Genomic DNA, 14,247 nt, shown 5'->3' on the forward strand with positions numbered 1-14,247 from the left:
GAGCCAAGATAGTAAACCCCACCCCTCCCTACGGCTTTAACTGAAGCCATACTGTACTGTATATACGTAGCCTTAGTGATGTGTCCCCGACCCGACACCTGCACAGCTCACACCAAAACACTGGGTCGTCTTCCAGACAGTGTGGTAGGGACGGGAGGGAGAGAGAGTCTTCTGAGCCATACAGGATCCCCCAACCCCGCCTGGAACAGGCAGCACACTGTGCACAGCACAGAGGCAGACAGAAAAAGAGCATGTCTACTGTATACAGGGTCACTTACAGAATGGCCCCCACCACCTACACACTGCACCCCCCCCCCCCCCCCCCCTAATCTATACCATTCCACTACCTTCAGGGGCTTTGGAACTGAGTATGTTTCAGATTGCTAGTATATATGCAGATGGCATTGCGTAATAATATTCCCAATTTCTCACACAATGCAGCTGGCTAGCCCCTGAGGGGGGAAGGCTGGATATCGTGGCTAGCTAAGGGGTGATGGTTTAATGACCTATGGGAAGTGAATGTATCTAACACCAGCCCTAAGAGCATGAGGACGTCATCTCCCTTAAAGTATCCCTATATGGTGTTTGATGCATGGTCTAGACCAGGCCTGGGCAACTCCAGTTCTCGGGGGAACTGATTGGTGTCAACACTTTCCCCCCCCATCCCTAGCGAACACAGCTGATTTAAAATAATTGCATTCTAAACTGAAGATCGTGGTTAGTTGATTATTGGAGGTGTGTTAGCTGGGACTGGGGCAAAAGGTGTGACACCGATCAGGCCGCCGGGTACTGGAGTTGCCCAGGCCTGATCTAGATGGTCTACTGTGCTGCATAGGTCCCTGGGTAAAGACAGTAAAGACATACCCACATGCCCCGGGCCTGACCGCAGATTGTGTGCCTGAACACCCGCCCCCATCTGTCACTCTCCTACCTCAGGCCTCAGTCCTGTCATCACCAATCGGAGCCAGGATCAAAACTGAATGCTCACTTTCATCATCTCTGACTAACCGTCATCACACTCCACTGCTGTACTTATACCAGCATCTGTATGACCACACTGCCAAAATATTATACAGATATATTACTTCATTTATTGCTTCTTCAATCATACATCATAATTTGAGATCCTGTGGCAAAACCTCTAACGGTCTCACTTAGCTACATACTAAGCTCAGCCCTTCCACTCACAGGCCCCAAGCAATAGGGCTTCATGTCAGATTTCACAAGCAACAGATGTTGGATCTTAATTTGATCGCCCTGTTGCAGGAGAAGATGCAGGAAATTTAAAACGTGTAGTGTATTTGAGGTTGCAAAAAGGCTTCTGAAGATTGTAACTTCCACTTAGAAATTTTAGACTTGATTTCCCCTTACGAAAAATGTAAACCTTAAAACGCAGTCTCAAATAGCTGCCTGTATCTTTTAATAGCCAGGCAACAACACACATTTCAGCAAATAAATGCCTGTTTCAAATAAATGAATTGTTTACGAGGTTACCATGAATTACCATGAATTGTTTACGAGGTTTAATGTTTGATTTGTTATATTAAATAATTCAGTAATGACTCTAAAAAATGATGGCAATCATCTGTTTTTTTATCGCCAGTAAGAAACTGCTAGCCATTGGCTGCCTACAGCTGAGAACTACTAGCTAACTGGCAAGCACAAAAATAGTCAATAACTTTGGGAGTACTGACCCTGGAAATCTGCCGACACCCCTCTAGTGGCGAAAGTAAGAACTGCCGAAAATGCACAGTCAAAGAGGAGAATAATTATTGTCAAGGAAAAGTTTTTAAAAAAAATCGAAATAGAGGGATACTAAGAAAAAAAGAAACATAACACAGTGTGTAAATGATAACACAGTGCAGGAAATTCTTAACGGATTAAAATTCTGGAAGTGAATGCTGGAATAAAACAATTAACTATGCAAATGAGCAAAAGCTGTGCATTAAGGAAATAGACACCTGGCTCAAATAGAAGCCTGTTTCTAATAAGCGCCTGTTGTGTTAAGTGATTTAAGCAAATAGGCTATTAATTGAAGTTTTATGGTAAACCCTTACAAAAATGTCCATCATACTTCACATAATAATTCACATTTTCTGTTGCTGCAGGATTATTTTCCTGCTGTAGCAAACTGGCTCAAATTAAGATCCTACATCTATAGGCCTTTGTCCACCATCTCAATGCTTCAGTGGATTAATGGAGCAGAATAAGTTCCTATATAAAAGAATAATAATAATAATAATAATAATAATAATAATAATATAAATAAATAAATGAGAGAAAGTAAAACGTTTTGGAGGTAATTTTCATCAAGGTTGCGATTTTGTGAACATTTGTGTTTTTATGTGGTGGAACCTTGCTGTGGCTGGAAATTACTGAATGCACTGAAATGTTCATAGACCAGTGGTCTCCGCTGTGTAAACAAGGGTATCTCCTAAGTGATTATAATGATCAGAGAATCCAGTGATTTCCCTGGGCTCAGTATGAAACCCCAACCCTCAAATGCATAACTCTGTAGAAATCCCACTGAAAAGAACGAGGAAAAAGAAAGATAGTCTTTGTTTTTGCAAGACATTCCTCACCCTTTCTTACAACATAAATATGACAGCAATTAAAAGAGTAAAACGATACAGACACTCTGCGGTGGTTAAACGATTTGACAGAATCCCGTAGTTGCAGTGGAGTTCATATGAGACCAGCCAAAATCCTTGAGGTGTGACTGCACACCATTGGTCTACAATGGTGGATTTGCAGATGGGTCATGACAGGAACTGTAAAATGTTGTTCACTGTTAAACTTACTCATAAACAAGTCAAACCACCACCTGTGGAGAGTCCCGTCAGTGCAACCACAAGCCATGCAGAGCTTGAGGATAGGGATGGAACCAACTGATATGAAAATCACACACACCTGTGTGCTCACTGTATCATTACAGTAGAGGTCGACCGATTAATCGGAATGGCCGATTAATTAGGGCCGATTTCAAGTTTTCACAATAATCGGTAATCGGCATTTTTGGACACCGATCATGGCCGATTACATTGCACTCCACGAGGAGACTGCGTGGCACGCTGACTACCTGTTATGCGAGTGCAGCAAGGAGCCAAGGTAAGGTGCTAGCTAGCATTAAACGTATCTTATAAAAAACAATCAATCTTAACATAATCACTAGTTAACTACACATGGTTGATGATATTACTAGTTTATCTAGCTTGTCCTGCGTTGCATATAATCGATGCGGTGCCTGTAAATTTATCATTGAATCACAGCCTACTTTGCCAAATGGTTATTTAACAAGCGCATTCGCGAAAAAAGCAATGACATTGCACCAATGTGTACCTAACCATAAACATCAACGCCTTTCTTAAAATCAATACACAAGTATATATTTTTCAACCTGCATATTTAGTTAATATTGCCTGCTAACTTGAATTTCTTTTAACTAGGGAAATTGTGTCACTTCTCTTGCGTTCTGTGCAACAGAGTCAGGCTATATGCAGCAGTTTGGGCCGCCTGGTTCGTTGCAAACTGTGTGAAGACCAAATTCGCCAAACGGGGGATGACTTAAAAGCGCATTTGCGAAAAAAAATCACAATCGTTGCACGAATGTACCTAACCATAAACATCAATGCCTTTCTTAAAATCAATAGATAGAAGTATATTTTTTTAAACCTGCATATTTAGTAAAAAGAATCCAGGTTAGCAGGCAATCTTAAACTATGGAAATTGTGTCACTTCTCTTGCGTTCATTGCATGCAGAGGCAGGGTATATGCAACAGTTTGGGCCGCCTGGCTCGTTGCGAACTAATTTGCCAGAATTTTACATAATTATGACATAACTTTGAAGGTTGTGCAATGCAACAGGAATATTTAGACTTATGGATGCCACCCGTTAGATAAAATACGGAACGGTTCTGTATTTCACTGAAAGAATAAACGTTTTGTTTTCAAAATGATAGTTTCCGGATTTGACCATATTAATGACCTAAGGCTCGTATTTCTGTGTGTTATTATGTTATAATTAAGTCTATGATTTGATATTTGATAGAGCAGTCTGACTGAGCGGTGGTAGGCAGCAGCCGGCTCGTAAGCATTCATTCAAACAGCACTTTTGTGCGTTTGCCAGCAGCTCTTCGCTGTGCTTCAAGCATTGAGCCGTTTATGACTTCAAGCCTATCAACTCCCGAGATTAGGCTGGTGTAACTGATGTGAAATGGCTAGCTAGTTAGCGGGGTGCGCGCTAATAGCGTTTCAATCGGTGAAGTAACTCGCTCTGAGACCTTGAAGTAGTTGTTCCCCTTGCTCTGCAAGGGCCGCGGCTTTTGTGGAGCGATGGGTAATGATGCTTCGAGGGTGGCTGTTGTCGATGTGTTCCTGGTTCAAGCCCAGGTAGGGGCGAGGAGAGGGACAGAAGCTATACTCTTACACTGGCAATACTAAAGTGCCTATAAGAACATCCAATGGTCAAAGGTATATGAAATACAAATGGTATAGAGAGAAATAGTCCTATAATTCTTATAATAACTACAACCTAAAACTTCTTACCTGGGAATATTGAAGACTCATGTTAAAAGGAACCACCAGCTTTCATATGTTCTCATGTTCTGAGCAAGGAACTTTTTTACATGGCACATACTGCACTTTTACTTTCTTCTCCAACACTTTGTTTTTGCATTATTTAAACCAAATTGAACATATTTCATTACTTATTTGAGGCATTATATTAAGTTAAAATAAATGTATTGTTGTAATTGTCATCATTACAAATAAAAAAATATATATTAAAAAAAAAATACAAAAAAAAAAAAAAAAAAAAAAAAAAAAAAATCGACCGATTAATCGGTACCGGCTTTTTTGGCCCTCCAATAATCGGTATCGGCGTTGAAAAATCATAATCGGTCGACCTCTACATTACAGTACTACTAAAATCCCATTCTATGAAAAAAGTTCCATGGAATTCAGAGAGAAAACTACTATACTATATCTTAGGACATTTCTGGCATAACAGTATCTTCCTCACTGGCTCTTTGTGCGTTAATGTTTCTTCCAGTTAAAATGTTAACTTTAACGCAGGCTACACATCATCTCAAACGATTTCATTTTGCCTTCAACGGTAACTGGGATGAGTGTGTGTTGTGTACTTGGTCTAGTGCTGTCCACTTTGGTCGACGTCAAAGCCCCGCCTGATCACTTAGGCTGACCTCGACTAGGTCATGTGCCATTGGGCCTACCCCCGCCTGTCAATCAACCAGGCCAGTTACAGTAAAGGAGAACAAAAATACCTTAATGGGTAGTGTGTCTATGTTTGCATCCCAAATGGCACTGGATAAAAGGCCTTGGTCAGTGCTTATAAGGAATAGGGTGAGGTTTGGGACACATACAGCCCATCCACAGCACTGGCCTGGTGTGGCACACAGACAGATACTGGGGGTGTGTGGCGGGGGGGGGGGGGGGGGTTGTTGTTGGCATGTTACAGATCACAGGATTTCATTAATAGTTCAAGCTTACACAAAGTGGAACAATCGGAGGATTAGGATTTTGAGACATGCTCGTGATAAAATCTCCTCCTGAGGTCAAAAAGGCCTTAGTGAACAGTGGTTTTCTGCAATTTGACTTTGGGAACAACCAATATAAGTCCTTGTACACAAGGCTGAATTTAAATCGAACTTCAGAAATGATGATGAGGTCAAACGGGATGAACTTGTATCGAGTCATCCTCTTGACCAGTGTTTCCCAATCCTGGCCCTGGGGACCTAACGGGGTGCACATTTTTGTTTTTGCACTAGCACCAACACACCTGATTACACTAATCAAAGGCTTGCTAATGAGTTGATTAGTTGAATCAATTGTGTGCTAGGGGGAAAAAAGAAAGTGCATTCCTTCGGGTCACCAGGGCCTGGATTGGGAAATACTGCTCTTGACCATGTTCCAAGCTGTATCTTATCGTGGCAAGGTCTGTTTTTCCAAATGTCAGTCTACTATAGGCAAACAGGAAGCCAATATTCAGGTGAAAGTTTTCTGAACACGACGCTTTGATGACATTCATGTCATTGTCATGCTAGTACCCAGAACACTAATACAACTATGGAGCTTCCTAAAGGAAACTGGCCCTTTCACTAATATACAAGCCAGAAAATACTAAAGATAGTCTAAAGGAAGGACTGTATGCTGCATTGTGAAGGTTTGTGAAGGTTTTTTCCACACTGACCAAATTGAGACGAGCACACATTACCGTCAGAGAAGCATTTGCAACAGGCCAGTTCTTGTGGACATCTGCAGAGTTTGACTGGGAACAGTGCTGCAGTGTCTTGTTGCTAACAGGGAAAACACAGCAGCCAAAACACACAGAGCCAAGAGGATATTACAGAGAAGTCCATTAACTGTGAGACCCTTATCTGTGAGACGGGCAGGCGGGCGGGCAGGCAGGCCGAGACCAATGGAAGGGGAAAGTCTTCCTGCTGCATGCGAGCCAGTGCCTCTGCTTCCTCTGCCTTGTTGCTAAGTGACAAAAATATTGACTTTTCGCTCAAAAGCACATTATATATTTTTTTCTGCGGAAAAGTCAAAACAATAGGACATTTCAATCTAAATAAATTGCCTAGCCACCACATCACAGAGGGAGGTCTCCAGCAGTGTGATCTTGTGATAGGCCAAAGTACACTCAAATCTGGTTCCGATTGGGCCTGCCCACAATCTCCTTCCAGAATGGGAAAATGGCCTCGTGTCAGAGGCTAGATCTAGGGAAACAAGGTTAACCGAGGTGCTATGTCTCTATGCAGGTTACCATGGAGAGTGGATGGCAATAGCTGGGTGGTCACAGCAGGATGTTTTGATTGCAGTCAGGCCCACTTTACAGACCGTGTGGGGATGGAGGCGCCCTGTTTTGAGGTGCCGGTTGGGAGGAATCGTGTTTTTTCTGGGTAAGGCCTGTCAGTCCTGCCCACATATACAGGTTCCAGCTGGAGGGGATTATTGATGACATGCACGGCACTACAGTGGGCTACTGTGAGGACATGGAAAAAGCATAACCACACCTAGAAATCTGACATGGCCTCCGCTGCTCCCAGACATAGGGAAACAGTTGGAATGTAGGGGGTAGAAATAAACTAGCAAAATCATTCCCAATACAATATATTTCTCAGATTGTCAGGCTATAGCCTACATATAATTACACTGTAAAGAACTGTCGATTAATAATTGTTTAAAGGATATTAGATTCTCCATTATGTCAAGTTGGTGTTATCACACATTATTTTGGAGTCAGGTAAATATTGTACATATTGTACAGTAGGGTAAAGTCATAGGTCTACAAGAAGGTAGATATGTAGAATTGATGATGAAGCATAAAATAGTGCCCCCAAGGGCCAGTACAGCCTGAGGTCCTAGATTTAGCAGCAGGTGTATTACCTTCACAGGCCACACAAAGATGTTCAAAGCCCCCACAAAATAAAATATGTAAAAAATATACACATAGAAAACATGCACAAACGGTTCCTAAAAACATTATCGTGCGTGTTGATGCTTTACATATGGGAGGACCGCTGCAAGCCATCCGGCATCCACCCTCCATCAGTCAGCGATATCAGACGAGACAAAGGGCGTCTCTCCTGGAATAGAACATCATCCCGAGCCGCAACAATGAACACGCAGCCATTTCAGACAGACCCAGAGCTGTGCTGCAGCAGCAGCATCAATCCCCGCCACCACGTTGCTTGCACCGATTTAAACTCCAACCCCTTTAGGCACCGCACCGCACCGCACCGCACCGGCGAATTCTATTACATTAAGTTCTAGTGATGCAGAATTCGAAATGACCCATTTTACAGGCGGGTTATCGCATCTGATCTACACATGGGCGTGGGAGATTATTTTTCTCTCTCCCTGCACCAGTCCAGACGCTCAGATTGCCTACAGCTGGACAAATACATATGTATTTAACAGAATGGGTGTGTACAACGTGGTTTATTATGATACATAATTAAAGTTGTTCAATAATGAAAACGAATAGGCCATATATTTCCTCGATTCACACAGTTGTAACTTATTTTTTCCTTTGTACTGGTTTTTCCTTATCATAGGAGGCCGAGATTTCAACATATGTGGCCCTGTAGGCTACAAAAAAGAATCCAAAACGCGATAATGTTATGCATTATTTATTTTAAAAATAATATGATTGCTACAGCATATTCCCTCTTTCCTCAATCGTTCAAGTTGCCACAATTGAGTAAAAAAACGAAAGTTATAACAATTACAGTCCAGTGTGAAGATGTAGGTTATTTTATTTATTTGATTATATATCTTGCACATGAGCCACATGCACTGCGCACGGGTACCATGCCATCCTCAACAAAGAAGATGCAAGTTACCTTTAAGAAAACGCCTTGTTCTGCCTCTCCGGCTGTCACTGTTGTGGCCAATCATGCCACCTCATTCTGCACTACTTTGCACTGTATTTCATTTTCCAGCGGCTATGTTCAATAGACTATCATAATGGTTAGCAAAATATTCCACACTGATGAGAAAAGCCTGTATGCATCTGCCCATGAATTGCTATTGCCACAGCCCTGAATAGCGGTTACATAAAAAAGGAAAGACAAAACCAATGCATTGATTTGCAACAATCAAGCATGCAAGTTTCAAGAATAATTGAGGCAGATATTACTTTCTACTTACTGTGATCTTTGGAATATTCTTTTTGCCTTGATAAGAATGGCCAGACATGATTGCGAATGAAAACTGATTCCACCTCTGAACAAAGCCTTGAAATATTCCCCTCTGGATGCTTCTGCGGCTACAGCCTGGATGGGAAAACTAGGGAATGGTCGCTTCTCTCTGCAATGTAAAGTGCGCTTCGTAGTGAGCTAGAAAGTCTACTCTGATCATCCGGTGGACTCCTCCCTCAATACGGTCTAATTTGTAAAGCTGCAATGCTCAAATCATTCCACAAGAGGACGCTCAACAGCAGGTGTTGGCGACCACTGTGAGCTTGCTACTTTATAGCTTTGTTGTGTAAACTCGCTGGTGTGTTCAACATGCTACGCATGCAGCGCTAATAGATCCCAGTAGGCCAACAATGCACTAGTTAATTCACGGCTGAATTGATCATAAGAACCGGTGCGTCCGTGGATAGCCAATGGGCAGAGCATGTAGGTACCAAGCGGTAGACTAGGCCTATATACTGTATTCTCTGTGGAGCTGAGACAAGAGGGGCGTGGGCCTGACAGGTTAGACTACAGCGGTACCAAATGAGCTGGAGGAGGGTACTACTGAACCTAAGGATGGGGCAGGCTGTCCTATCCGCTTCACCTGTGTAGTCCTATTTCTAAGCTCAGCAAGTAACAAATCCACCTTTTTTTTATTGGAGGTTGGTATTTTCACTGTAAAGCAACATATGTCAAGTGATCTTTTTTTCCAGGCAAAATAAAGTAGAACGGCTCTCAAATAGGCCTACCATTCATATTATTTTACTGGGAGTGGTCTAGCCTTCAGACACCATACAAATTGTTATCCATACACAATAGACAACTTCCTGAGTATCCACAATCCACCAATCATGTATGATTTATTGTAAAGGCAATGCATGAGTTTCTTCAGTGTCACGTGATAACTAGGAAACATGATAGGGTTGTACAGTAGAAATGCACAACAACTCTAGCATTTCCCCCTTTTTCCATTTTTTTATGGGCTACAAAATATTCAGATGCAGTATTTCAGGGAGAGCTGATATCTGTGTCTGTGATCTTGGTAATTATTGGGCTAGACTGGTCGACCTCCTGTTATTATGAACAAAGAGGGTGGAGCTTGCTGGTGAGTAACAGCTGCCGGACCCACAGAGCCTGTCACTGTCCCCACCCTGCCATGTGGCTCTATTGTCTGGGCCTCAGTAGAGCAGACCCCCTTCCCTAATGCCCCGATAATGAGGTTCTGTGAATCAAAAACAACACTGCGTGTGTGTGTGTGTGTGTGTGTGTGTGTGTGTGTGTGTGTGTGTCTGTGTGTGTGTGTGTGTGTGAGCGTGCGTGCATGCATGCATCTGTATGGTGTATGTATCTCAAAGTACCAATTGATTATCATGAGTTTAAAAGGGGCTATGAGAGATGCTGTGTACATTAGTCCAGTAAATATCCCGACAATATAAACAAGAAAACCAAGGAGGAAGTCATTTAGTGAGGAATGATAAGGTGCTTCCTAATAGCACACTGTTGACATGTCCTTTCATGGATGTGGACAGAGCAGTTATTACTTCAGCATTTACTATCCCTGGAGAATGCATCAACAAAGCACTTAAAGTTGGCTGAATATTTCCTCTTCAAGCGCAGAAGGCACACTGAATGATACAGATGGAAATGTAGGATATTCTCATTAAAATCCAAATACAGTAATAGTCAATAATTCTTGTCTTTGATGTTCTAAAAGTAATGCACTAGAGCATATACTCATAGGTACAGACAGGAAGCTGGGTATCATGTACAGGAAAGCCACAGAGGGGTGTGACAGACAGGAAGTTGGGTATCATGTACAGGCCAGCCACAGAGGGGTGTGACAGACAGGAAGCTGGGTATCATGTACAGGCCAGCCACAGAGGGGTGTGACAGACAGGAAGCTGGGTATCATGTACAGGCCAGCCACAGAGGGGTGTGACAGACAGGAAGCTGGGTATCATGTACAGGCTAGCCACAGAGGGGTGTGACAGACAGGAAGCTGGGTATCAAGTACAGGCCAGCCACAGAGGGGTGTGACAGACAGGAAGCTGGGTATCATGTACAGGCCAGCCACAGAGGGGTGTGACAGATAGGAAGCTGGGTATCATGTACAGGCCAGCCACAGAGGGGTGTGACAGACAGGAAGCTGGGTATCATGTACAGGCCAGCCACAGAGGGGTGTGACAGACAGGAAGCTGGGTATCATGTACAGGCCAGCCACAGAGGGGTGTGACAGACAGGAAGCTGGGTATCATGTACAGGCCAGCCACAGAGGGGTGTGACAGACAGGAAGCTGGGTATCATGTACAAGCCAGCCACAGAGGGGTGTGACAGACAGGAAGCTGGGTATCATGTACAGGCCAGTAACAGAGGGGTGTGACAGACAGGAAGCTGGGTATCATGTACAAGCCAGCCACTGAGGGGTCTGACAGACACCTTCTACCCTGTGGGCCAAAGGGGATTAAACCCCCTAACCCCTATCCCCCTATTCCCCTACAGCCCCAACCCCCCTGGGCCGAGCCCCTAACCCATTACCACCATGACAGGAATGTCACGGATGTTGAGGGAGTGTGGAGAGAAAGGCCATCCCTGGAGCATTACCCTGACGGGCAGAGGACAAAGAGAGGGCCCTCCCATGGATTGGCCACCTCCCTGAATCTAAGACAAGGCAGGGCACGGAGACTCTCCATCCCTGGTTGTTTGCATGAAGAGGTACCTACCGTTCCACTGAGACACAAGCCTTAGTGGTTTTGTTGCACAAATCAAGGCTTTCAATGGAGTAGAGAAATGGGATTAATTCCCAGTGTGCTCATGTAAAGTTTAGGCGTGTCACAGGAGACTTAAGAGCTGTGCTGCCGAAAAAATACTATTTTATGAAGATGGGAGCACATGGTTTTAAATTCTTAAATATGCTATCTTAATAAATATTGTATTGTGAGGCTTCATACTCATGTGGTAGGGCATAATTATAACTTCATAATGAAACATTGATTATATAGAGTACTGATAGGAGTGCACATTCGTGTGAAACAGAACTTGCATTCGCTAGACATTTCAGCTGAAGTTCTGTTTGGCATTCGCTTGCATGAGAGGGCAGAACAGAAAGAAGTTCCCAGGTTAAATTAGGCTGACATCAGATGTCAGACTGATATGTCACCACCACAAGATGGGAGCAACACAGGACACAGCAGACTCAGATCAGACGGTCAGATCAGGGCTGCAGCATTGCAGTTCCACATCGGTCCACATGGGGACCCTAGCAGCCGCAAGACGTACGTCAGAGTCATGGCTAGATGCAGCTGATTTTTCTTTAGCATTTCAGCTAACCCCGACTCTTTTCCTAACCTTAAACGAATTATCCTAACCCGCTACCTTTAATCAAAACTGTATATCAGTCTATGATGACACACCACTAGTCCTCACTGTGATGTCTGGATAGAAATGTCGCCTTGATTTATTATGCAACAGGAGACAATCTGCCATCACAGCACAAACTGGCAGAGAGTGAGAAGACACTTCACTGCGCTGAATCAGTGCATCATGGAGTACAGTTAGTGACCTTGGTTTTGCTTGGTCTGTCTCTTTACTTGTTCTGTGCTCAGTTTGGGTGTGTGTCTAGGATTGACTGGCACAGCTATGACCATATAGTAATCATCCTCACTCACCCTAATGGATTTTCTCATCTCTGAGCCAAAGGGATTACGGTATAGCAGGGCAGGATACAGTGTCTCAGCCCCAAATGGCACCCTATTCCCCAGGGCACTATAAAGGGGAATAGGGTGCCATTTGGGAAACACACAGTGAATCATCACTTTGTGTTGCCCACAAGCTCAACTGAAGTCATTTCCAAATTGAGATATTCAGCTTTTTGACAGAACCCACAAGCCTTCATTAAACCAACTTTATGATGGTTTAAATGACAAGAAATGTTATACTGTAATTTCCCACCAATTATATTATAATAGGAATAAAGATGACTTCAGACACGGGATGGATTCATAACTCACATCACCTAGTCTATATTAACCACCTGAGTTTCCTCTCTCAGCATGAGACAAAAGAGAGACTGTTGTTGCTTGATGTATACCCGAAAGTGTCCATTCTGGTATACTTCAACATCCATTATAAGAATAAGTGCACAAGATTCCAAAATGAATAAGTTGTATTCGTTGCTCAAACCTCAAATAAAGTCTACACTGACAAGTTCTGAAAGAGATGTAGTGGAACGTATGACATAAAAGAAAACCCTCACAGAATGATTCCTCTAAAATATCCTACTGGATTCCTTTTATATGCTTCTTATAACCTCCAAGGTTGATGTATGATAATTGAAATGGATTTGTTTTTATTTGAGACTAACAATTATAACATATGTGGCTGATATACGATTGATAGAACTTGGCAAAATGTGTTTATTTGTGTTTTGATTGGAGTGGCGTGAGTTGGCTACAAATCATAAGGATGAGAACTAAAGGGAGAAAGTACGACTTGTTTGTTTATTTCATGAGATTAAAGACTAACGCCAGGCTCAATGTTTGTTGGCAACATGTAAGTGGTAAATTGAGTAAAGCATTTCACATGACCAACTGCTATGTGTCTCTTTGTGTGTGGCCAGAGTGAAGCAGCCAGAGGATGAACGGGTTCCTATGTCTCCAGCAGGTGATCCAGAGGCACAGACCAATCTAATCAAATGCAACCAAATTTATACTGCAGCCTTCATCAAATTCCAGTATTTATAGCATTTCATCGTCATTCAGATACCTCTGCATCCCAAACCAGTATCATTGATAGAAAACGTGGATTTTCCCCTTGAATGTTTGTGTATATGTTTGTGGTTGTATAAAGTACAGATGGATACTGGTTGTTCAAAGTTCCCTTTACAACTTTGTTAACTTTCCACAAGCCTGTTGAGAGGCAGAAACACACACACACACACACACACACACACACACACACACACACACACACACACACACACACACACACACACACACACACACACACACACACACACACACACACACACACAAAATACTTTATTTGAATCCACAAATCACATTACAGTCGAGAAGGATTAAAACATTTCATAGGTCATAGATATATGGGCACTGATGGATACAGAAAACACCTTCTACATACAGCAAGGCTGCCCATGACCGCTGACACAGAGCAGTAAGCTACCTCACTAGCTGCTTTGCCTATGTCCTATGCAGGCCTGCAGTCTGAAGGCCACTTACTGTTAGCCTACAGTATGTACCTGGCCGAGACTCCCAAATATCAGCACAAGTTTGCGCTCATAACCAAGGATGTTCAGGCTTGACACACACGCAAATATTGTAACAGTACAACATTACCATAATGCAATTTATGTACATGGATGACACGTGGAAGTTTGTCTACATGGTGTGATGTACAGTTTAAGCTTTTTTCATTTAACTGGATAACAAAAAAATAATTTGAGGAAAGCTAAGTAGATCGGCAATTAATAGTCAATCGCTAAAAAGAGGGAAGGAAACGTGATTGTATATTTCGCTTAAACCTGTAA

At 42.8% G+C, this 14,247-nt stretch overlaps 1 protein-coding gene across 1 annotated transcript in view; it reads right to left on the minus strand.

Moving 5' to 3' along the window:
- The window catches only part of LOC106567513 (dihydropyrimidinase-related protein 3), a 34,983-nt gene that overhangs the window by 20,019 nt on the left and 717 nt on the right, over window positions 1-14,247 (minus strand).

This window comes from Salmo salar, chromosome 13 (genome assembly GCF_965601325.2).
Source record: "Salmo salar chromosome 13, fSalSal1, whole genome shotgun sequence".
Taxonomy (NCBI): Eukaryota; Metazoa; Chordata; class Actinopteri; order Salmoniformes; family Salmonidae; genus Salmo; species Salmo salar.